Source organism: Oculina patagonica, chromosome 1, assembly GCF_052425735.1.
Source record: "Oculina patagonica isolate OP01 chromosome 1, crgOcupat, whole genome shotgun sequence".
Classification (NCBI taxonomy): Eukaryota; Metazoa; Cnidaria; class Anthozoa; order Scleractinia; family Oculinidae; genus Oculina; species Oculina patagonica.
Window position 1 is genome coordinate 12,903,166 of NC_135758.1, and position 26,970 is coordinate 12,930,135.

General features: G+C 38.4%; 1 pseudogene across 1 annotated transcript; it reads right to left on the reverse strand.

The window, feature by feature from the left end:
* LOC144657253 (peptidyl-glycine alpha-amidating monooxygenase B-like) lies at positions 1 to 26,135 on the reverse strand (annotated as a pseudogene). The gene is made up of 20 exons (XR_013571490.1): positions 25,816 to 26,135; positions 19,717 to 19,771; positions 18,719 to 18,806; positions 17,483 to 17,577; positions 13,005 to 13,088; positions 12,799 to 12,847; positions 12,017 to 12,084; positions 11,110 to 11,193; positions 10,421 to 10,497; positions 10,130 to 10,180; positions 9,945 to 10,003; positions 8,560 to 9,244; positions 7,907 to 8,026; positions 7,449 to 7,521; positions 5,688 to 5,833; positions 4,997 to 5,073; positions 4,620 to 4,814; positions 4,038 to 4,162; positions 3,225 to 3,333; positions 1 to 2,707 (listed from the first exon to the last, which is right to left on the reverse strand). The product of XR_013571490.1 is annotated as a peptidyl-glycine alpha-amidating monooxygenase B-like (transcript).
* Positions 26,136 to 26,970: the final 835 nt, after the last annotated feature.

Here is a 26,970-nt window from a genome sequence, read left to right on the forward strand (position 1 = left end):
TTTTGAAAAGAACGGTTTTATTAATAAAATAAGTCATGTTCATAGCATTAACCATTTGTTCAGAAAACAATTGTTAACCCTGGATTCTAAGAACAAGCAAGACTCCACACAAACACTTTTAATCGTGAACTAAAACTACAAGGAGCAAACTCTTTGATCCGTGTGTTTGCACTTCAGGGAGAAGTGAAAGTTTGTACTCGAAATATTTTCATCTTTGTGCTTTTGGTTTCTGTGTTTGTACAGTCTCTTGAGCTTGCGTGACTAGTGAAACTCGGAATATATTTTGTTACAAAATTTTTTACCAAAAAATGAATCACAAGTACAAAACACAACGTGCTATCTGACAATATTACAATTAAACAATTTTTAAAAGTATTACAGTACACTCCATCTCGAGGCATTACGCTCCTTTTATGCGGCCCTCTCTATTAGAGGAAGTAGACTGTATAACATTTCAGTATAAATAACGTTCTCTAAAGAAACTGTGCTTTGACTATCAAAATTAACTACGTATTTGGCTGGTTCTATGTTTCCTCTGCTGGGTAATTGGCTCAAAGCACTCGTGCAACACCTCTAACCAATCACAGCAAACATCCTGTCTGTTCAACCAATCAGCACTTGTCGTATTTTCCCGCGCTTAGCGCGGGTTGAATGCTTTTCTCCCTTGAGTTGTGACTGGTTCACTGCGCTTTGAAGGCTGTTATGATTGGTTAGAAATGATTAATTTGAAAGCCACCACAAACTTGCTCTTACAGAACTTTTAAACAAAATAAAAACCTACAATTAAATTAAATGTTGGGTTGCATTGTGAGCACCGGGCACTGATAACCGGACAGAGAGAGAATACACACATCAATATAACGGTTTACAACATGAATTAATTTAACATAGTGAAGCAACAACGCTTCATGCAATTTCGTAAAAAAATATGTTTGGACAAGGTCGTCTTCCTTTTCCAAACAAAACAGAATTTTGGTATAAGTTAGCTAAATACAAATTTAAAATTGTTTTAGAAACAGGCTCGCAACAATTTTAGAAAGTCTGAAAATTTAAGATCGTGCGAGTCTCAACTAAAAGCTGAGCCGAAGTAATGAAATTTTGGGTAACGACAAAGAAACGCCTACAAGCCCATATTACCATTTGAGGAAAGCAAAAATGCTGCTTGGATTGGAGTCTGCATGAAAGGCCTTCTTTGGTCGATTTCACGATTTAGAGTTTTTTTTTACATACAAACTTAGATTTTATGGTCGGGCTAGTGGACTTAATCCTTCACTTGCCCGACAGGCAAGGGAACCATCATAAGCATCGTGCTTATGAGATTTTTGGGGGGGGGGGGGGGGGGGGGCAAGTAAAATGACTTTCGGGCCAGTACATCCTGGCTACAGCTTGCCTGAAGAGCAAGCTAAAAAATTCACTTTCTTTGCACCCTGCATTGTATTGATAAAGTTCTGGAAATAAGTGTTCCTTGTTCGAATTCTTGTTACTCGCTTATCTTGCGTGGCCATTTTACTAATATTATTATGATTTTGATTCTGACAGGGGAAGCAACTCATTTGTAATTCCAGTAACACACGTGCTAAGCGTGACTTTTACACCCCATCACTATCCGAGTCACTGTAAAAGTCCTGTAGCGTGACCCTGTTAAACTTGTACTTCCTCCTGTCACAGCAGTTCATGTACGACCACCAGCCCCGTGACCTCCCCACTGTCAAATCCTTCCGGTTGCCATGGAAACCATTCATTTGGCTGCGCTTGTCTCGGTGGTAAGCGCGCAGGCGCAGTGTGATGCTGATGAGAAGCAAGAACACAATAGGCACGGCTAAAACTGACAAAATGATAAGAGCGGGAATGACTCCAGCGGTTATGTTGTCATCACCGCCCAAGGCATCGTCTTGTGGTCCACTTATAGAGCTGTTTTTACCAGTATGTGTAGCTGTTGGATTTGAGATGAAGCGGGATTGGTCGGTAACATTAACCCACATAACTGAGCTTTGAGTTAAAGGTTTCAAGCTTCCCGTGTCGTTAATTTGACCTAGACGAGTGGAGGCTTGGTAAACCGAAGAGTTCGTGTGAGGCTTGCTTGTGTCTGGAACAGCCTTGTTTTCATTTTTTTCTTCACTGCCTTGAGTGGCAAACGCTTGGACAGTTGGTGTGTTTTCTTGCTGTTGAGGCTTGTCATGAATCGAGTGGCTGTCTTGATTCATGGCAAACGCTTGGACAGTTGGTGTGTTTTCTTGCTGTTGAGGCTTGTCATGAATCGAGTGGCTGTCTTGATTCATGGCAAACGCTTGGACAGTTGGTGTGTTTTCTTGCTGTTGAGGCTTGTCATGAATCGAGTGGCTGTCTTGATTCATGGCAAACGCTTGGACAGTTGGTGTGTTTTCTTGCTGTTGAGGCTTGTCATGAATCGAGTGGCTGTCTTGATTCATGGCAAACGCTTGGACAGTTGGTGTGTTTTCTTGCTGTTGAGGCTTGTCATGAATCGAGTGGCTGTCTTGATTCATGGCAAACGCTTGGACAGTTGGTGTGTTTTCTTGCTGTTGAGGCTTGTCATGAATCGAGTGGCTGTCTTGATTCATGGCAAACGCTTGGACAGTTGGTGTGTTTTCTTGCTGTTGAGGCTTGTCATGAATCGAGTGGCTGTCTTGATTGATCACCTGGTCGCTCGTTATAACGGGCACAGCGTTCATTGGTGTAGTTACAGCATCTGTAATGAAAAAATATTTCAATAAAACAAATTATCTAACAATAGCATTTGAAACGTGAAGGGTAAAATTCAGGGATCGTCCCCATTTGGGCTTTTGAAATTTCATGACTTTTCATGACCTAAATTGACCATTTTTCTTGGACATTTTCAAAAATTATCTTGATTTTGGATATGTTGTTACCCTCTTTTTCACAAAAAACCTGCCTTATTTATTTTGTACAAACAATACTATTTTCCATGACTTTCCAGGCTTGGAAAATAAAATCTAAAATTCAATGACTTTCCAGGTTTTCCATGACCCGAACGAACCCTGATAGATGCACTTATAGATGAGTCAGGATCCCATTTTTAATTCGTTTACATAAAAATTCTAACTATTTCGACGTTTGAGAACTGTAAATTCGGCAAATCACTGATAGGGTTAAGAGTATAATGAAACATGAACAGTCAAAAGTTTAACATTGCGTATCCATGTTGGATTTCCAAAGAAACGTTTTAAATCTTAAAATGAACCTACTGATTTGCGGGTTTGACGAGAGTTTCCACACTCTGTTCGGACTAATCTCCACCACATAAACATCACTTCCATCAGCAGAAGAAACCACGTCATGAGGTTGAGTCAGAGCCTGTACACAACAAAACAAGTAAGATATCCAGTTTTATTTAATCCTCATAAAAGTACGACTGACTTCAGAAGCTGCAGCTACGAGCAATCAAAAACGGACAAGGAAAAGTAAAATTTTATGTCACTTACACCACAAATGGCGAACAAAGAAATACAAATATATAATGAAGATGAAGTATTCAACATGACACGAGCTAGGGACAAAGAAAAATTCTGAGTCCCGGACGGGAATCGAACCCATGGCCTCCCAGATACCGGTTGGGCGCTCTAACCAACTGAGCTACGAGAGACTCGTTGTGAGCTGGGCCATTACTCCCTGTCCCTAGCTCGTGTCATGTTGAATACTTCATCTTCATTATTTATTACCGAGCTTAAAAAAAAAAAAAAAAAATTACCACCTTTATTATTTACTACAAATATATATATTGCTAATAGATCGTCGGTAGAAAACAACAACAACATTAAAAACAAGTGCAATGGGCGTGGAACGATATTTCTCAAACTCGATAACCCATCAACAAAAGAAATCATAGTGTAGCGGAATTTTGGATATCGGATCATAATTATCATAAATTTTAACCATTTTATTTCTCCATTTACAACCTAGTTTTAGATTCAAGTTCGTCAAAAATACTATGCTGCTTGTTGTATTTCAACTTTCTACTCGTTGTTTGGAAATGTGAGGAAAAACGGTCTCTCGTGTACCTCTTTATCCGAGGGCCATGTTTGTAAGACAGTTTTATCGGCAATCCTGATAGTGAACCCCTGGATGGGTACATACAAGTATCGGTCCATATTTGGTCCATTCACAACGTACAAGACACCTCCCTCTGTGAAGAGAGTATAAAATCTTTTTTAAAGGAACTATGTGAGCACGGCCAAGTAAAGTTTATTTTATTAAGTTTTGCCAAATACTCGCTATGAAACTTGATGTTTGCAAAAAAAAAAAATACTTCTATGGATCTAGATTACAAAACCATAGCTTCATTACAGCCAAATGTCTCTCCCAGGCGCTTTAATTTCAAGTTACAAGAAAACAAGATTAACGCTGAAAACTGTTCATCCCAACAGTATTTTAAAAACCCATGTCACAGTCCGTTTCAATCTTCTTCACTTTTGGCCATCCGTACCTTCTTTTGTATTTGCTGTGTTATAGTGTTTTTGGCGGTTATTTTTATATTTCACCGAGTTTGATGGCCATTTGCCATGCTAAAATCCGTGACACAGTTCCTTCAAAACAAACCCTTGCAGCAATTGAATTCTATACAACTATGATAAACAACCTACGTTTAGTCTGGCTGTAAGTCACAGCATAAACAACTCCTCCAAACTCTGGTAACTTTATTTCATCTACAAAGGCCCCAGTAATGGAGTTAAACGATTGTACACGGCCATTCTCTCTGTCAGCAACATAGAGGGTGTGATTCGTTTGGTCCAAAGCAAGGCTGTGTGGAATAAAGAACGTGCCAGGCGCAGGGGTACCTAGAAAAACATCGACACTGGTTAACGAAGTTTTTATTCATAACCAGTAAAATCACAACTAAATACAACTCTTCAACATCACAGGTCACTTTGCTTTGGAGACCAGTTGGTGCTGCATCACTGATACAAGACAAAGTATTAAGACAGAGCAAGACGAGATTACCAATCTTGAAAAAAATTACCTTGACCAGACCATTGTCCCCATGAACTCAACAGTTTTCCAGCGGCAGAAAACTTCAATATGCGAGAATTACAATAGCTGTTGTAAAAAAAGAAAAAAAGATTCCATTTGAACATTTAAACATCTATGAAGGTGGGAGGTGTGGTGGCCTAATGGTTAGTGCACTGGACTCTGGCGGTTTGGGTTCAAGGGTGTGTATTGTTGTCTTGTACTCTCACAGGGCTCCTGTCCATCCAGGTGTATAACGGGTTCTGGTGAATTATTTGGGCAACCTGACACAATGTGGAGTATCCTGTGATGGACAAGCGTCCCTTACAAGGGGTAGTAAGGCTTAACTTCTTTATATGCACTAAATTGATATATTCATTTTGTGCAGTTATAGTGTATGTGATGTAGAAAATTTTTATGACCCGACATATTTCCCTTGTATCAAGGTGCTACACAGAACAACGCAACAACGATTTTTTGGGCAACATTGTTGCGTGAAAAATCGAACAACGTATCACATGAGAACGGGCACAATTTTTCACGCAACTGTTGACTCGGCAACACGTTGCAAGTTCTTGACTTGGTTTCAAAACTCGCAACGTGTTGCCAACATCCTTGCGCAAAACAATCGTTGTTGCAAGTTGTCCCGTGTAACACGACCTTCAAAGAAACACGAAACAAAAGCGATTTCAGTTCTAACGTACCCATCTGCAACATAAAACTCTCCGTTCCTGTCCACGGCTACAGATGTGGGTTTACAGAATCGGGTACTGCCAGAGCCTGGTACAAGCTTGTCTCCTAATACTAACAGTCGCTGGGTGCTACTTCCTAGCGGTGAGAACTTGAACACCTGTAATGGAAAGAACATACCTTAAATACTGGCAAGCTGGTTTTAGATTGGCTTTAAATGCCATGTATCATTAGCAAAAATGTGCTTAGAACAACGGTGTAACAGTAGAAAACAAGTGCTATGTACAGTATTATATATGCGGTTAGAGGTGTGATGTTTCATCAACATATTTGTTTTAAACAAATAGTTTCGCGCGGACAGAATCCGATTGCGTGTTCAGGCTAGGTTTCTTCTTTCTAATAAACAACATTTCGTAAATCAAGCAGTCCAGTTTTCCGTTGCATTTCTTTAGGACGGAAAAATTACTGGTAAGGTCGCCGATGCAAATTTCCCTTTCGTAAACGGTCGTTGCCATTTGAAACGGTCGATGCCATTTCTCAGAACGGTCGTTGCCATTTGAAACGGTCGATGCCATTTCTCAGAACGGTCGTTGCCATTTGAAACGGTCGATGCCATTTATACTTTGGACCAAATCGCATGAAAGGATCTTTCAAACTTCTTGAGAGTATCAGATGTTTGTTTAGAAATGTCAAGCGATTCCAAAAATTATTTTGGTTTTCTAGTTGACGAAATATCCGAGTTTCGGTATACCACAAGATCGCTATGTTCTCGGCACTTGTAAAAAATTTGGCTCAGCCCGGAAGTGAGAAAAATTGAAACAGAAAACCTCACGCAAACGAATGAATGGATGAATATCTCCATTTACTTTAGTAATCTAATGAGAATATTCTATGCCTGTTTAGAAATGCCAAGCGATTCTTAAAATTATTTTGGTTTCGAAGTGGACGAATTCTTCGAGCTTGTGCATACTATTTAACCGCTACGTTCTCGACATTTGGCATGCCAGTATGCACAAGCTCGAAGAATTCGCCCTGAATTCGTCCACTTCGAAAGCAAAATAATTTTAAGAATCGCTTGGCATTTCTAAACAGGCATAGAATATTCTCATTAGGTTACTAAAGTAAATGGAGATATTCATCCATTCATTCGTTTGCGTGAGGTTTTCTGCAGTTTTCTGTTTCAATATTTCTTACTTCCGGGCTGAGCCAAATTTTTTACAAGTGTCGAGAACATAGCGATCTTATGGTATACTGAAGCTCGGATATTTCGTCAACTAGAAAACCAAAATAATTTTTGGAATCGCTTGACATTTCTAAACAAACATCTGATACTCTCAAGAAGTTTGAAAGATCCTTTCATGCGATTTGGTCCAAAGAATAAATGGCATCGACCGTTTCAAATGGCAACGACCGTTCTGAGAAATGGCATCGACCGTTTCAAATGGCAACGACCGTTTACGAAAGGGAAATTTGCGTCGCCGATGGTCGTGAACGTTCTTTAAATGCTTGCCCGATTGAGTACTATGTACAGTACAAAATGTACTTGTATAAACAAGGTTTGAAGGTAGTTGAATTCTCGCTAATGGTTCTTTTACATGGCTCTTTTTTAGTATGGACATCTCAATTTTGAAGTGATAGTATAAGCAAGAATTCGAGCAGAACACCTGCCTAGAGTCTTAGTGAGAACGTTTGCAAGCCAACAGTGTAAAGTCGTATAGTGATAAAGTTTGGAGCAAGATATGTACAGCACACAGAGGTAGAACCGCATCACAAACCTGGTGGCTGCCAACATCAGTCAGCCAAAGATTGTCTTCATGATCAATTGTCAGTCCATGAGGTAAATAAAACCTGCAGCAGCCAGAAACAAAAATTCATAAACGAATCACAAACAGGTAAAAACCAAATTTAAGATGGTTTCCGCCAAACATTCAAGCAATACAGGCAAAAATAAAGTTACCAAAGAGATCTCATAGCATGGTAACAGTTTGAGCACAGCTAACAAAAACCTACCAAAACTAGCTCTCAAGCTGACACCGCCAGAGAAAAATGGATTTGAAATTGTCTATATTTCGGTTAAAAGGGACGTTTTGTGCCAGCTTAAAGATTTAACACAGGGTCAGTGAGATGTTTCAAATAGTATATATATACACATTGCTCGAGCTTTCAACCGAATCTAACTTAAATACTCGCTGGATGAGCTCCCCCTTTTTTCATGTTAAATTCCATCACTTACATGTCCTTGCCCCAGAATCCTTTGACTTTTCCAGTGACAGAATCCATGATCCACACAGTGTGTTCTTTGATGGTACCAACAGTGTCAGCATCACGAAAAACATCAGAAGAATCAAATGTGCTGAAATTAAAATGGGAAATAAAAAAAAAAAAAAAAAAAAAAAAAAAAAATACTTAACCTTCAATGGTAAATTGCTATGTCTACCACAGAGTTGCAAGTTTGAAGCCTCTGTCCTAAAATAAAACAACAAACTTTTTATAAAGTTTACACTGTTATGTCACATTCCGGTTATAATGTACTGTACACTGGAATGTTTCCATTATATAACAGTTATAGTTAAATAAATTGACTGAATTTGGCGTTAATTACCATGAAATTTCGTGTGCAATTGAGAAGACCAATTTTTTAGCAGAAAAAAAAAAACAAAGTTTGTTTTATGCTGGTTATATGCTTCCTTCTTGGTACAAGCCACTCAACTCATATAAGCACCTGTAAGCCCATGACTTGTACCCAGTCATCTGTTATGAGAAAAAATGCAGGCCCGAGGAATGATGAGAAGGTTTTTCACCAACCTTCACATCTTGCAATTTCTCATCAGAGACGACTGGGATGAGTCAGGGGCTTATAACAGGGATTTTATGGCTGTGACATACTTAGCATCCCAGGTTCTGCTGCCACGTTGGAATACAACAACTTGTCCCTTGGAATCCAGTGAAACTCCTGTAACTTGTCCCAGTTTGGCTGTTTCCTTTTCTGTTAAGCTTGGCCAATTAGATACCACACGGAGCTCCGGCATGTGCTCCTCGGCATCTGTAGATGGCATTACTGGACTAAATGGTTCAGATGTTGCAGGTACAGCAGGAATGACAGGCTGGCTTTCTTTGGTGGGAGGAACAAGTTCCTTGGAAACTCCCTGAGAAACAATTTCAGTAGGAGCAGGGTTCTTGTCAGCTGGGATTTGTTTATCTTGGTCGGATGAGGAACTGGATCTAGGCGATTCCTCTTCACCATACTCCAAATCAGAAATATTGACTTCTTGAATCAGTCGGCATTTCATGACCAACAGTCGTCTGGCTGCGTTGTTCTTCAGGGGTACCCACAGAGCTTTGCGTGGTATGTACAGTTGCGGCACTAGTTGTGGGGACAACAGCTTGATCTGTTGTTAGTGTAGGTTTTGAGTCTGGTGAATGTACCAAGGGTGTGTCGGAGTCACTTGGAAAATTGATAAAAATTTCTGGATGATTCTGCTCTCCACAATCTCCACCAGAATATTCCAGGAGGTTTGCATTACTGTAGTACATGATGTAAAAATTGCACATTTCATCATGGCCTGATGACCTGAAATTTTGCAAAAAAAAGTACAGTAAGTACATAGTACATTGTACAACTTAGTATAAATTTTTTCCAGTCAGCATCAACCATTTTAGTTCAAAGAAAAATATACTTATACTTATATTACATTCTCCTTCCTGAGTGCCATACATGTTAGTTTCAAGAATCTGGTTTTGACATTTATAAATACAGTTGAACCCCGTTATTTCGAACTGTCAGGGGAAACAAAAAAATAGTTCGAAATAGTGGGAGTTCGAAATAGCCGATAGTAAATGACTGAAGGGCAAATCCAAGGGAAACGGGTTTTAGTTTGAATTAACGGGGAATTCGAAATAACCGAGTTTGAATTAGCAAGGTTCAACTGTAAACCACTTCAGGCAGTTGGCTGAGAAGTGAAGCTTCGAGGGCAACTGTGAATTTTTTTGGGCAATCTTTCAGCCAAGGACATAAATTATCCTCCGATATACTAGTAAGCAAGAAAGGGGTTTATTTAATATTATATCTTCTGATTAATTTCTTCAATGCACTTTTCAAAGCACTTTGCCTAGCTGTGGTTGAAACAAATTAATGCAAGTTGATTCAGGTTTAAGTAACTAATTAATCAGTGGGTCTAATAGAGGATATCCCTTGATGCTTGGAAAATAATGTATTTTATGTCTGTACCAAGGTCAGGTTGATTTACATAAGGTCACTGCAGCTGGCTTACCCCATGTGAACAGTTTTGTGTATGTTATGTCCCCTTGAATCATAGGTGCAACGAGCAACCTGTAATGGATAATGTAAAATACAATGAACATGCAAATAAAAAACAATTTTGTTTGGAAAAAAAGTAATGTAAAATGAGAAACCACCCATGGGTTCAGTTTAAAACAGTTAAGCGTTGAATCTCACCAAGGTGTCGCCTTTCTTTATCTCGTATGTTTTTTCCATTGGATAAAAGGCCTGAAAATCATAGCAAAATAAGTCAGAAAACAGAAGCTGAAGGAACAAAACAACATTAAATATCTTTTCTGTGGCAGTTTTTTTTTTAATTACAACCCTGGAAACATTGTTTGTTTGTCTGTGAATGTTGAGAATGGTAAAAAAAAATGTCATGACCCACTATGAAGTGCAGGAAGAGTTCATCAAATGAAAAAAAACAAACAAAACAAAACAAAAACAAACACAAATCATGTCTTTTACCTGTGGAGCCTGAGGGTCTCCCTTGCCAAGCATAGTCCAAATACCATTACGGATCCTGTATCCTGTTATTACTTTAGCTGAAACAGATTAGATCCAAAAAATATAAAGGACACTGACAGCTAGTAGTCGCAAATAATATGACACAGGTTTACAGTACTCTTCTCCTTTACATTTGCAGTTGTTTGAGTTCAAATAGTTATTAACAGAGCTTCAGCTACTTTTTAACAAAAATTAATTGTTGTGTTGATGAATCCACCTAATTCTGAGACTGGTTACTGCAGCTGTCTTCTCAATTATGAGGGGTCATTTTCACCATTGAAATCCTGTTTCAAATTCTGTTATGAATAACAGACCCTGCATATTTTTTAACTTTTACATGTATCAAATTTTTTTCTCAAGACATTTCAGCTCAAATAATTTGAAACAATGGAATAGAATTTAGCAAACTAGAACTGTAATTCAACCAACAGAATGGAATTTAAAACATCCTATTAAACACTATGGTTGGAACAGAAACTGAACAACAAAATAGAAGTCATATTGATGCTGTTCCAATTTCGCTTCAGGAGACTAATGTCTTAAATGTTCCATGCTAGTCAGAAGAAACATTTTACTTGTCCAGACGTTGTTATAATCCTGGGGATGGCCATCAACCTCTAGTCCTAAGCTAGTACCCTACCAATACTTACCAAGTTTATGAGCATGAGTGCGGTATGCAAAGGCGAACATTGGCTCTGCTTTGTTATATTTACAAGCCATGTCAACATGTATACCTAGAAAAGAAAACAAAATTTAAAAAAATCTCCTTAGTGCTTTTTGCCAAACACTGTACATTTGTTGTAACTTTAGTCCCGAGAATGCTTAAATATGTTTAGTTGTTGTTTCAGTATTTATAACTGCTTTGCGAAATTGGGGTGGGGTGCCTGTGACATCCACGAACTTACACTATTGGCGGCCAGCTCCTTGATGGAGATTGCTCTGATCCAATGGCTTGGAAATCCTGGCAACCGAGTGATGAGACCCCACACGGAAAGAAAACGTTTTTGAAGGGGTCAAGCCATTATACTGGCTGGAACCAATGAATTGCAACTGAAAAGTTCTTGACAATGTTAAGGTACATGCAGTAGACCTGACTTTAACAAGTCCACTATAGCTGGAATAATGCCGAAATTCTACGATCGTGTACTGTCCATTGACCTAGTTCAACATGGTGTAAGTTCGTCATGCAAAGCAATGATGTGAAATTGAGACTTCGGCTAATGGGCACAGCAGATTATAGACGAACTGAGTAATTATAGGGGAATCTTCGTGCTGCACAAAAAATTCTTGAAGTGTTGTGTAAATGTTACAGTGTATGTCACATTGAGAAACGAAATTAACCACAATACAGCAAATAAATGGAGACAAAATACCAAGAGACCATGCAAAGGACACAAGTTAAGTTTTTTGTTTTGTTTTGTTTTGTAAGGACTGATGATGATGATGTTAGTGGACAAATGTGAAGGTGGTGTGTCATGCTTACCACTTTTATACAACAGAGATCTATGTACATTTCTCTGGCTAAGGTTGGTGCAAAACAAAGTAAATTAATTTTACCTGCTGTTTCTGGAGGAATGGAGCCACTGTATGCCCAGAGGAGATATATTCCCCCTCCATATGGAAGGCTAAAACAAAAAAACATGAACAAGTTATCCAGGGAAAAAAACTCAACAAACCAAACAAATGAACAAACAAACAAACACGGTGGCAATTCATCCCAGAAAGGCTTCAGTTTCTATTTAACAATTATTATCCCGCGAAATCGCACAGAAAATCACCTAATTCTTAGCCGACGAGGCTGTAGGCCGAGTGGGCTAAAATCAGACAATATTCTGCAAGATTGAGCAGGATAATTGTTTTATTGATGGGGTCCGGTAAAAATTAAATTTACCCAAAAGTGACTAAGATGGGGTCTATAATTGGCCATAGAATAAGACTATAATGGGGTAGGGGTTCTGAGAGGCCAGCGGCACATCCCCCCCCCGGTTCCACCATAAAAATAATAACCAGTATGGTCCAAAGCCAATGTGTTTTTTAATTACTGTATATGTCTTTCCCAAGATTCAGGACCTCTACACTGTAGCAGTGTATATGTTGTGGTTTAATTTTGTTTTTGGTTTAAAATTTTTCAAACCAGTTTGGTTTTTATTTTTCATTGACTCCTATTCAATATCATAATCTGAAACAAAGGGAAATAAAAATCAAACTGGTTTGAAAAATTTTAAACCAAAGATAAAATTAAACCACAACATATATATGCAGTATGAGTTCCCCTAGCTACTACACTCTAGCAGTATATGTATGTACATGTACCAATTATTAATTAAATTTTACTGTACCTGTGTTGGCTGGTGTGAAGAATGAATCCTGAATAGTCTTTAGCTCCCGCTAGTGGAAAATGCAAACTCAAATGAAATAATTATACAGTCATAAAGTCTACAGTAATTTGAACGTATAAATTAATGGATTTAAGTTCGTGTTCAGCCAGTGAAAATAGCCATCAGCTGGCCCTTAGTGTCATCCCTGAATACATTAGTGACCTTACCTTTGAAAGTATCCACAACGGCATAGTGCACTTGTAACACAAGGTAATTAATTCCTGAGTCTCCTCCAACGGCAAATCCAACATCTGTCATAATTATATTAATAATACATTGTTCCATTACAACTCCACCGCGCTTTAAATGTGTACTTCAAATTTTGAGGTTATTAAGCATTCATATATTCAAGCTATTGTTTAAACTCATTGCCTATTCATTCCGATGTATTTGCCGACAAGCCGGCAAGCTTCCGAAGATCGCGAAGAGCGCAACATCTTTGATGTAGGTGAGAAGTATTTCTTTTGTTCACAGACTGAAAAATATCTCCTGGGAATCTGCTCGACTGATTTTATTTTCTATCACTTTCAATGCGTGGAAATGTAATTCATTTACTTAAAAACTGCAGAAGTTTTAGAGCGAGTGGACGCGCGCAAAGATAAACAAAGCAAGCTCGCGTACTAAAGTATATTTTCTTTTTACCGAATGAAAATATTTTTGATGCAAACAAAGCAAGGAATTGTGTAAAAAGGAACACCACATACAAATTAAACAGGAACCTTTAATCACTGTACACTTGCCTTTGTTGTTTGGAATATTTTATTCGATCGGCCGTGGTTTTTGCGTGACTATAGTGACATTTAGACGAGTGACATTATTATGCAACACAGCACATTTGTGACCCTCCATATGAAAAGGGGGCTTATCGTAACAGCGTTTCAAGAGCGTTTTTGTTTGAAACGCGTTTGAAACCCGTTTCAAATGCATTTGAAATTCGTTTCAAACTGTTTGAAACGCGTTTCAAACAGTTGGCGTTTGAAACATGGTGAAACGCGTTTGTATGTGTTTGAAACGCCATGCTTAGATTATTATTACTGTTGAAGCATAATTTATTCAAAATGTGACAACGATTTCAGTTCAAATTATACAGTGTCTACAGTAGCTGAGGAAATCAGAGAATGATGATGTTGCAGCAGGAAAGCTTTTTGATTTGAGTAACATTTTCTCCTCATCAATAAATCAGCGTGATGCAGACTTGTGTTAATTGCAAGAGCTTGTCTGTGAATATTGCATTGTAAACAGTTGTACAGTGTATAAAATATACTTACATCGTATATTTAATCCACACATCGCTTTGTGTCTGAGGCGTGTTGAAAATATGCAACGCGTACGGTAAACAAACACATTCGAATTCGCTACACGAAAACTATATCACCACACATCCTGAAGCATGTTTCTTGCTTTTGGACCATCTTGTCGCTTGTTAATTCCCTTGTAACTTGAAAAACCAAACTGAACAAGACATTTAAACTGTCCGTTCGGTTAACCGATCGTTTTAACTTTCAAATCTTGACCGCCAAATAAAGTAAACAAAGTAACAGGTTTTATACAGATCGTGTGCATTGTCACGTCTCACACATCAGGTTGTTTTCTGAAGTCTTGAAATAAATCACATTTTATCGAGATAATTTCGGCAAATAAGCGATATATTTCACGAAACTATAGATTGTAAAACGAAAAACTAATGTATGAACAGTTTAGTTACATTTGAAACTGTTGCGTGTAAAGTCAAGAAGTTGAATAAATTCCACGATTTAATCACGTGCGAACTCGTGAAACCTGATGCTTCAAACCACAAGCGGGGCGCTTTGTACGTTCAACAGCGATCATTTGAAGTTTCCGAGGTTTCATGAATGGAGAATGGCAACCCCGGGGGCTCTACTCAAAAAAGTTTATACAGGGAGGCTCCGCCCCAAGTTCTAACCCCTTACCCTTTTATATACCATTTTTCACAGAAATTGTACCCCTTTCGTATACCTTTAACTGAAAAAAGGTACCCCTTTCATATACCTGAGAGACATGGCGTGGACTTGAAATAGGACGTTTTCTTGTCATTTTTATGTAGCGCTTAATAAATTAAAATAATACAACCGTAAATTGCATCTGTTCGAAATATTTTAATTAAAGGCCCTTTTAAATAGCCAAATGACAGATTTCCATACCCTTCCGTATACTTAACCTCGTGAAATCCCTACCCTTTTATATACCTGAAGCCTGAAAAAGGTACCCCTTTCGGGCGGAGCCTCCCCGTATAGGCCATTATAGGGAGTACCCCCCGGGATGGCAACGCACACAGGAGAAAAGAAAACTGCAAATTTATGTTCCCTGTAAACACACTGCAATATAAATATTAGAAATTGTATCGATTGATCGATGAAAAATTCACTTTGGGATGCCAGATGACACGTTTTCGGTGAGTCGCATTCTGTCAAATGAAAATACAGTCGCCACTGAGTACGCGAGCCGCAATTGATTTAATTTTATACTCCTGTTAGTGAGAAATAATATCAACCCGCTGGCTTTAACAGTTCAACAGTTTAACAGTTCGAAAATTAAGACAGCTTATCAAAACTTCTGCACTATGTTTGAGTTGACTGCACATGCAGCCCAACTGCAGTAATTCAACAGTAAAATGGCTGCCAAATGGCTGCCGCGGAAAATTATTTTGTGCAGTTAAATTGGTGCTAGTCTACAGTTTTCGCTAAATTCTGCAGAATGTCTGCCATTTGAAAGCAAACGGGGCCGTAGAAAGGCTTCCAGTCCAGTCAAAAACAACCTTTCCGCTGAGCTTCCAACATGACCTACCACGGGTAGACGTCATATTTTGTTTCGATTTGTTACCGGGATGTTCTGTGAAACCGTTCCAAAAATTACTATTGGGAAACTATCATAAACAATGCTGTCTACCTCCTACGTTCAGTAATAATTACGCTCAAATAATTTGGCGTTTCAAACCCTATTAAATGTGTTTTCTGCGTTTGAAACGCTCTAAATTCAAAAGGTGTTTGAAACGCATTTGAAATCTGTTTGAAACTGTTTGAAACCCGTTTCAAATGCGTTTCAAACGCTGCGTTTAAACGCGTTTGAGAGAAATTACGTTAAGCCCCCTTTTCATATGGAGGGTCACATTTATTTAAGCGACTCAGTTGAATCGAGACTGAACAAATGCGTTTCGTTTCAATTACTAAATAATTGTTTAACGTAAATCAAAAGTTTGGCGTGACACACAATATTGTTAAGCGAAGATTATATTTAGTAAGCTTAACAATTGTCGGCGAAAAATATTAAAACTTGGCGCGCGTGCAGGACGGTTTCACATTACAAGGCTAGGAAAGTTAAACGCTTAAAGAGTTTCCTGTGTTCACAAAACTATAAATCAATGTTTAACGCGCATTTTTGTGCGGAAAAATAAAAAATCAAATCAAATCCATTGTTTGTTTTTTATTCTGCGGGATACATACTTCATAGACGGCACGGGATAGACGAAAATGCTAAACTTTAAAAAACAAAGTGATCACTCAGCTTAGATAGACTATAGAGAACTGTCCTTGATTAAAATCTCTTTTATGTGCACTAAAAACGCTTCGAATAAAATACCAACAACAGAAGGAAGCGCTTAACTCTATAAAAAGCGATTTTGGAGCTATCTGGGCATAAACAATTATCAACATGTGTCAGAATTTGGATACTCATAATTAACTTTGTAAATCGAGCCCGCCGCTACGCGCTCGGCGAAAACAAAACTAAAATCGCCTACAACGATCAAAATAGCTCGTTCAAGATCTCTTTTTAAAGCTCTCAACAAGCTCTTTATTTTTTAATAAATATAAAAGCGAAAAATACATCGCGAAAGACTTCAATCTGCAAAATGTCTGTAGTGGTTATCGGAAGTTCAATCACAACTCAACAACAAAAGGATACGTTCACAACTTCATTCGCTCAAGGAAGGTTAATTGCGCTATTGTTACACTCTTTTGAAGTCACTTGGGCGGCTTCTTCCAAAATATCTCACCTTTTTAGAAACGAATAAAACCGAAGTTGTGCGACACAGTTTCGGCAGCTACCGAAACTTATACCCAAAGGAATAAATGGAGCCTTCAGACTACAATTTCCAGCGGTATTGCCCATTTCAGAAAGACACATTTAAAGCGCGGTGAAGTTGTAATGCATCCAGTTAGACAACAATACCCTTCTTAACCATGTGATTCTATCACATTTACCGGTCGTGTATAATTTATGTAAATTTATCTATAGCACTGATTGTCAACAAAACAGGGAAAAACTATTTGTAACATCCCACTAAGAGAGACAAAGTACGTGTACAAGTCTCTTGTACACATACAGTGATACAGATCTTGAGCTCTATGTACAGGGTAATAAGAACTTTTTGAAATAATTATGTGACCCTCCATGGGAAAACAGGGAAAAAGGTAAACACACGCGCACAGCATGTTTGCATGTTTAAACAAAATTTGCAAGTCTTAACACGGAAGCTCCGTGTAAGTCAAACAAGGTCACCGTGTTTTATTGACACGGTCATCATGACACATTCACCGTATCAATGTGTGCAAAATCACATGCATTACAACGATGACTGTGTCAATGCGTGAAAAACTGGTTTCCTTATTTCTTATATGTTCCTCACCTTTGGGTAAAAATTTTGCAGGAGCATCTTTTGCCCAAGCATAGAGAATGCTTTGAGAGCCCTCACATTCTGTGTATGGTCCACTTTTACAATCCCTGATGAGGCGTTAAATGCATTTAATTATTATTCTAGGTAATTTATGTACACAATAGACCATTTTACAGTTGTCTTCTTAGTGACCTGGCCTTTGAATGGAAGTGAGGCTGGAGGTGACCTTGTTTTGATACAGACCTCACTGCTTTTGTTTTGTAAATCATGTTGTTTTGATGCTTATTAGTTTGCATTTACATGATAAAGCAGGGAGGTTTGTATCAATGCAAGGTCACCGTCAGCCTCACTACCATTCAAAGGCCAGGTCACTTGGCAGGCAACTGTAAAATGGACTATTGTACATGCTGCATTTCCTGATAATAAATTATTAATAAATTGAAACCTGTGGAAACCATTATAATTGTGCAGTTCCAGGAATTATCCATTCCCACCTCAAGAAAAGTCATTTGAAATTCCAAGGGAGACAGGGGCTACAACAGCTAAACTATTGAAACGAAAGAATGAAATATGCTAAACAGGAATTTTCACGAGAGAGGAAGGGTTGTATATATATTTATTAATTTATTTTCAAACCAAAAACTCTTCCAAGAAAGGTACAGTATGATTAAGGTAAAGGTAAATGTTCCACACCAGCACAGCTTATCCCAGTATCAATAGCATAAAGTACATGTATATAGAGGACTGCTGGTATACCTACTCCCCCTTGGATAGGATGCCAGTCTATTGCAAGTTACTCACTTAACGTTTTGTTAGGATGCACTGGTTGTCTTTTATCTGTGCCCTGCATATTTCTAATTGGCTAATTAATTTTAAACTGTTAGTCTTAAAATTATCAGTAAAATACTTTACAAAAGAGAAACAAAACCTTGTCAATGATTAATTTTTCAATCCTTGGAGAATTGAACTTTGGACTCAAAAGCAGTGTGTACCTTAGCTGGCCAGTATATACAGTTGTACATGAAGGAGCTTAAAAAGAAAGACAGATTCTCACAAAAGGAGAGCTACTGATTTTCCCATTAAAAGGTTGCAAGGAAAATGTATTAGTGGAGCGTGGCATTTACAAGATACAAAAAAAAGACATGGAATAATAGTTCTGGCTGACTGAGCAGATTTGGCAACTTAAATACGAATGAGTACACTAATGTGATTAAACAAAAGTAAGATTTCCAAATTACATGTACTCACCAGCTTGAGAGAAGAGCCCCTGGTAAACTACAACCATACAACAACATGTGATGTGCAGTCTCCTGTGAGGCACTTGGTTCAAATTGAACTGAAATACAAGCAACAGAACAGGTCACTTGGTTAAGTGATGCTCTGCCATCTGCCTGGTATTATATAATTCTGATTACTCTCCAGTTTTAATCCACTGTACTGTTTCAGATCTTTAACTTGAAATACGAACGTCCTCATGCCTGCAGACATTGTCCCGATTTCAGGCATACAAATCAAAATATATGGATCCCTATCCTGGATGTTGATCAAGACTTCCAGTTCCCCAGAAACATAATTTTACCAACACAAACATTCTAAGGTAAATTTTCCAAACTGCACTGTATGACCTGAGCATATTTTTGGAATAGAAGTAAATGCTTATTACAGAAAGTCTAAGCATTGTGTGTGTGTGTCTTTATTGCAAATGAGAAGCCTGGAGCCAAGCAACCCATACTGCCGGAGCTAATCCCAGTTTCTGTAGCATTAAGCAGCTAGGAATATTTCTATTCTCCCTAAATGGAATGCTATCTATCTAATGGGATGCTATTCCATCGCAGGGTAACCCCCCCCCCCCCCCCTCCAGCATTATGTCGCATTTATACACCTCAGGGGTGGAGAGAGGCACTATGAGAGTAAAGTGTCTTGCCCAAGAACACAACACAGTGACCTCGGCCAGGTCTCGGACCCGGACCGCTCGATCTGGAGTCTGGCGCACTAACCATTAGGCCACTGCGCCTCCCATTTAACAAATAACAAATTGCTCAATTTATTCTGTTCACTTTTCCCAAAAAACTTATTCCATGAGAAAAAATATGATTGTAATAAATATTTCAGAAAATTATCACTCATGACAATGTTTCTATTTTAAAAAAATTAACAAAACACAATTAAATCTTTTATTTTATATAATTTCTGTATCCTGGGTGTATAATAGCATGACAAAGCATGTTGACCTCTTATTTCCCTACCTAAGTATTGTTTCTGGGGTGGCAGCTGTACTGCTGTACAAAGATATGTATCCATCTACAAAATAAATTACCAAATATAAATTATATTATAAATTGGATTCTATTGCAGCATACATGTAATTTAAGTTCAAATGAGGAAATTGTTTTTTCGACTTTTTTTGCTTGTTTACAAGCAAAAAGAGGAAGAATAGCATTTACCTGGGCTAAAATCTGAACCGGAAGGGATTGCATTCTTGTTAACTCTCAAGGGACTGTTTTAATTTCTCAAGGGAATACTTTCCGCTGTGGGTGATCAAAGCGCGTGACTTGTAAAGTGTCACTCTATAGTTGTGCTTCAGCACTTCCGTTCTTGTAGAAAAAACGTGACTTGTCAAATTTACAAACATTATATAAGGATCAAAAACGTGAGTAGCCCAAATCTTACGTCACATAACCAATTAAGAATGTAAGGGGTTCAGCGCTCGAAGTCTATGTGCAAAATCATATGTATTCCTTAAGCTAGATTATAGTTAATTTTTAAAAATAGCAAAACCCGTGTTAGATACTACATTTATAGAAATTATATCCATCTGCTATATTATTGTTAGTTTTTAACATATGGGGATCTTCTTTAGAAAAGCTCAGTAGAGCTTGCTAAGATCTCCAGTCATTATCTATTAATATTTTTAGCAGATATATGACATTTCTGTAAATTAGAAATATAATGGACGAATAAAAGTATTACAGAAGGCAGCGAAGTTTAAAACGATTAAGAACGCAATTTTTACTAGTACAAGTCTTTAGGCGCTAATATCAATTTGACCTAAAATCACATAGCGAAAACAAAGACCGCTTGGACATGTCCAAGCTATTTAAAACTACCACTACGTCAGACCCATGTCACGCGATCTCTCGCTTGTAGCTATAAATAATCATTCACCTATTTTCAGTTTGAATGCTCTGCGCTCTGTTTGTGTGAAATATTTATTGTTGTGTTACTCAAGCGTTTGGCTCGGAGCGAGTACAAGTCGTACAATTTACCCGGAACGTGTTAAATATTGCAAAACAATGACTTATTTTCTGGATATCCCAATTTTTGTTTTGAGTTTACGGTATTTTGAGAATCGAAACGTTATCGAAACGTAAGTTGCAAGCTCAGCAAGAATGTGTCAAAGCACGGGATGCATGTCATCGCGTCAGGGGAATTACCAAAAGCTTGTCGGAAGACGCTTAACGGAGAAACACAATGGGATAGCCTTTATAGTCTACTCTTTATTTTGGCGTGATTTGGCTTTCTTTTAAATGAACTGGTTTGGGTTATTTTATTGAACATTCGGAACAAAATAAATATTTGCATGCGTAAGCAGGCATTTTTCCGGCTAGGCAGAAATTCATGTCACGTTCACTCCGTGACTAACGCAAACACGACTTGTGTGTTTCTCAAGTGACTGCTTTTCTAAAGATTTTACTGTGCGGCGCCGTGCCTTTAATTTAGCCAAAGCACTGAAAGAGGTCAGGAGGTCAAACATTACCCGCACGAACACACTAAAACGTTGCTAATAGTTAACCAAAGGGAACTCATTTCGTGACAATTGATTATTTCTGCTGAGTTGCACAATTTAGAATTGCAACATCATCTAGCTAGCAAAGCGCACTATTACTAAAAATAGATTTCGCCACATGATCCCCCCCCCTGCGTGAGTCGGACAACAATTTTAGTTTTGGCAAAGGCTTTGTATGGAGGGGACGCATTCTTGACAAGAAAAAAAGGGCGAGAAAGGCACAATTTGAGGCCGAGATTCTCGAAAGGCTCGAAAAATGATAGATTTCAAACATTTTTGCTTTAGTAAGTGAAAAACAGATTGAAGGTATCCAAAAAATGGCCCAAAATTGAATTTATTAGTCGAAGATCCGGTAATGACACCGTTGATTTCCACTGCAAAATTATTCAAGCTGCCGAGCGGCGGATAGCGAATTACTATCCAATTATATAATTGCGAAGGATTGCTTCATTTAGGCACCGGAAAGATCGTCGGTTGCAAGAAGTTCAGAATTCTTCCCGAATTTGACGGCACTGATCGCCGGCCATCCGATCTGTAGCCTGCGTAGCTGGCGGGATTCGAGTGCGAGTGCTCGCTTTGAGACGGGCCGGCGAACGGCAAATAGAGGGAACCGCGAAGAATTTGGAGCGAGCGGCGAGGGAATCGCAGTGTAAAAGTTTTGCATTTCTCATAAAAATAAATGTTTTCTTTCAGCAAATCCCGGCAGCAAATCGGGCCTTTATAATCCATTCAATAACTGAGAGTAAAACATTTTACACATTCATTGAATAATCGCTCTGTTTGACAAACCTTTTGTTTCAAACCACGGTTTGAGCTTTCTACGTTGCACAGGTAAGGCTTTCCGAAGTCCGAGCCAATCTGGCCATGGTTTTGTGAAACAATCGCTAAATATGCCTCCAAAGTGGCCGCCAACGCCTGCTACGCAGGCTAAGAGCGGTTTGTTTGTCCGAATTTTGACTCACACCGGGGGTCAAATCAGTCTGTGACGTCATTAGTGCGCTTCGCTAATTGCAACATCATTAAATGTGTTAAGTGATATTTATAAGTGCTTTTGTAGCCTGTTGTGAAATTACTTCCGGTGGAAGCAGTAAACGTTAAACGTTTCTTCCGTTCAGAAGTTAATGCATCGCCATTAGAAAAATAAACAGCAACTGTTTTGCTGGAAATGTAGTCGTTAGAAATGGGATGTGTAGCCGTAAGGTAAAGAATAACGAGGAGAAGCGGCTTTTGGTAATATCCAAACGAAAATTTACTTCTCAATGTGGGGTTAAGATTGCGTGACGAGACAAAAGGTAACTCTGTCGTGCGTAACCCAGGGTCCGAAATTGCGCCTTCCTGGTCGCCAATGCGACTAAATATTGAGAGCTGGCGACCAGAATTTCATAACTGGTCGCCCGCTGGCGACTAAGTTGCTTTGTAAGAGTTTCAGAGAATTTGATTAACAATAAAATTCGGAGCCGTTTTTTGACAATTTATTGACTCACTTTTTATCTTAGTGATGTCCTTGAGATAACACTGAAGTAAATTTCTCGCTACATAATGTATAAACTCCCCAACAGCTCAGCCAACAGCTGCGATCAACACGATTCGAACATTGCGAGCCGCCATGTTGTTTTCCTCAGCGGTTTTCCCCATGACACTATTGCGGGCGCGCCGAGCCATGTGTTTACTTTCGCAATGGACCTTCGCAATGAATATTCATTCAGGCGATGTCATGTCCGCGGACACGCTGAAATATTTCCGTCATTTACTTAAAACTGGTAATGCTACAGATGCTAAAATCTTTGTGGAAGATTTAGATATTTCCAATTAAATGCCGGCTACTAAGCTACGACGTTCCACAAACGCAACACGTTCTTGTTGTCACTGTATTGAATGAAAAACTACCTGTCGAAATATGTCAGAAAGTTGGTGGAAATGATGTTTTTTTAAATTAACGAGTGGAATGTTTGGGTAAGACTGTAAAGTATTTTCCGTTTAAATGTTAGAGAGTTAACGTTTAATAAAGACTTCTTAAGACTCTACTTATAGGCGGGTACAGCATTTCTTTGAGTGATTATCATCGTTGTTTTGTGGTATAATTAAGCTGTTTTTGAGCACATGAATGGCCAAAAATACACTAGAAGAACAAGTGTTTCGTATTTTAAGTGTAAAAGGAAAGTCAATCGAAAAAAATTGGCGACCAGAAGTTACCATCTGGCGACTAAAACTTTCGGTCCGGTCGCCAGCTGGCGCCGACGTAAAAAAGTTAATTTCGGACCCTGTAACCTAACCTGCGATCAGGCGTTATTTTTCTGCATTAAGCCGAGTAGAAATCTTTCTAACTCGAAAGGAAACAACTATTTCGATTAAACATGTTAAAGGCAAACGTCAAAGTTTACCTTTTTTAACCAAGCCAAAGTATATGAGTCGCAAAGCACCCAGCCGTCGCGACTGACAAGTACAGCATTTACTCCGCGAAAATAAAAAAATGCTTGAACTGAAAGACGTTTGAATTCTTCTATGATATGTTCGAACAACAATGCCCAGGATAAACCTTCTACTCATACTAACTTCATGCAAAAAAAAGTCGATATCTCGAAGAGATCTTTGATTTGTATTTGATGTGAAAGTGTATCGGATAATGGAGTTTACAAAATTTAATATACATTTTTCAGCTGTGTGCATGCTTCCAGCATGGAATTTTTCTATCGGCTAATTATTCAGAAACAGAACTTATTTTATAAGGGTTTTTTTTATCAAGAAGCTGATCATTGTTAGATCAATTTATGAAGAAGTTGAACATGAACAACAGGCAAGTGCACATGAAATTTTGTGTGAAAACCTCGGACTTAAGGACGTTCGCGCAAAAATTTTCTACTCGATAGATTTCTTTAATTTTTTTTGCTGCGGTCAGGTAATGAGTTACTTATGTCAGAAATGCAAAAAAAAGTGGGGGTCACCGACTTCGTTTCAGAGAAAAAGCGTGTGGGAAACTACCCTAATTTTGGAAAATTGGCGCACGCTAATTCAGCATGGTTTGCAGGGTTTATTGTTAAAAATATCGAAGATGAGTAAACGGAGGCTAACGATCTTAATCACATTTTGTAGACGTGCGTCTGTTGCGTTAATAATTCTTAGTTTAGCCATCTTTTTTGTTAAATTTAACCCTGATAAAACGAATTTTAAACTGTTGTACGGCAAAAAGAAAAGCTCAAAAAGTGGAATTCAAACCGTCAATGTGACAAAAAAATCAAACTTCCACTCGATAGATTTTTTTTATTTTCTCACAAAATGTAGATATCAATTAACAAAAGTAGTCCATTAAGAAAAAAGTAGGGGTCACCAACCATTTAAGAGAGTAAATAGCAAGCGAAGCGAGCGGAACGGCAACCCACCCTATATGTTCTTAGAAATTTTACTCAGCGTGCGCGCTCAAAGTATGGCGTGGCATGGCGTTGCGACATGAATTACGTGCGCAGTAGGGATGCACATAAACAATTAGCGTGAACGTCCTTAAAGTAACAATGCATGAATCTATTTGGTGAAGGAGCTTGGGGTAAGAAATATACACAGATGGGAAAGGATAGAAAGTAAGGTTTTTTCTCCATTTATCAAACATTTCCAGGAATTCGGGCTGGGATGTAAATGGAATATGACTTTTTGGTTCATTCCACTTCAGAAGGAATGGAACTTGTTTTCCCAGTAGGACATTACAAAATGGAAATTTGTCTTCCAGGTAGTGTTTAACATCTTTTGCCACAACTTCCAGGCCTTTCGGCTTTTACAGCTATGCCAAAAACGTTGAATGAAGTTCACAAATTTCCAACTAAAGTTTTGGGATTTTGTTTGTAAATGGTAAACAATGTATAAAGTGACTGCTTCTCTATTCTCCTTTCTCTTTTGCTCAGTATTTATTTGGTTGCTAAGCAGGTAGCTACACTGCAATGATATTTATCCTAGTGTTGAACACTTTATATAAAGCAAGGTTTTATAGCCACCAATAATGGCCCTGTACCAAAAAATTAGCCGAGAACTAAATAATCAAGTTAACTTTTTAAGCTTAGAATGGAATATTTAATTTTCACTGGGTCTCTCCGCCTTCATCTAAACACACACTCAAATTGAAAAGCATTTATCGGTAACAGAAATATGCATTTAGCAAGGGAGTGCAAGAGTAATTAGAAAAACATGTAAAACAGTTAAGTACTTCACAATTTGTCAAGGAAAATTAAAGATTTACCAGTTGTTCTTCGCGCAAAAATGTGGATATTGTTGACAAACACATCAATATTAAAATTTTTCTATAAGGCTAAGTCTAATAATCTTTAGCTTATATCACGTAACTTAAGTGTGACTTTTCAGTTTGCAGATTTCACGCACTTTGTAAAGCGATAGGAAAAGTTAAAAATGTGGTAGAAGAACTGGATAAGTTAATTTTTGCCGAGCAAAACGCTGGCTAAACGCATGAAGAAGGGAATTGCAAAGCTCAGCGAGGCGATCCTCAAGTACAACACCGATCATGCAACTCAATCAAATACATGACAAGTCGAGAAGTCAATTCACTAATAAAGCCTACCTTTACTGGACGAGTTCCTGGCATCTTTATCCTAATCGTATTTTCAGGAAGGACAGGTTCTTCATATTCTACAGCCCTCGAATTTATTTTAGCACAGATAACTTCGTTACACACCACAGAGCAGAGAATGGCCAACAACAAACTCTCACGGACGCTACCAAAGCAACCCATAACGAAAACACACTTTTAGCGATAAACGCTAGCTAAAAAGAACCGTTCAAGATGACAGATCTTTCGATTATCCAGTGTAGACGAAGTTATTTGAGGAACTACGATGAAATTTTAGGCGGACATTATAATTTCCTGAAGCGAAGCTCACTTTGGGTTAAATATGCGGATTCCAAATATGCTAATGTATGCAGAAGTGATTTCCCAGAATTCTCGGGCAGCGAAATTTTTTTTTCGCTGAATGGGATTTGAACACCTCATCACTTTGAGAAAAGGAAATTAAATTCCGAGGTTCATTCGATTTACAATGGAAAATAACGACGATTTAGAAGAGTACAACTACGACGAGAGTCTTCACTCATCTGGTCATGCACGGAAGGGAAAGACGAAGAAAGAGGCTGGACAAAACAAGAATCCCGTAACCAAAGAACATGGCCGCGGTCACGCAGAGAGAAACGTGGTGGAGAATATTCAAAATGCAGAACAGAAAAGGAAGGAAGCTCCTCCAAAGCAACAGAAAGAGAAATAATAAACACTTCCATAGGAATTTTAGTGGATGAACAGTTTGGGCTAAAAATGAAAGTATTGAATGGTGTGCAGCATGTACAGTAGCTGTTGCCACCCCCCGTATGGCGGCCGCACTCAAGAAGAGAAAAGGCTAAAAGAGAGGTGCACAAGGATTAAGAAATCATTGAATATTTGTGGACATTGCACATTTGTCGGGGCAAGAAAACAATGAAAGAATAGAGATTTGGATTTTCCAATTATTTTTTTGTTGTTTTCACTGCGGTTGGGTATTAAGGGGGGGGGGGGGGAGGTTGTTTTTTTCAAACAATATTTTGTCATGGCATTTTTGAACCTTGTATTTAAAGACAAATCATGTAAAAGGAGTTGGTTTAATATCTCGTTATAACCCTGGCCCTATGTATTGAGCACCACTTAATATTTTCATTTTTGGAACAAACTTGTAACCACATTGAGTTTATA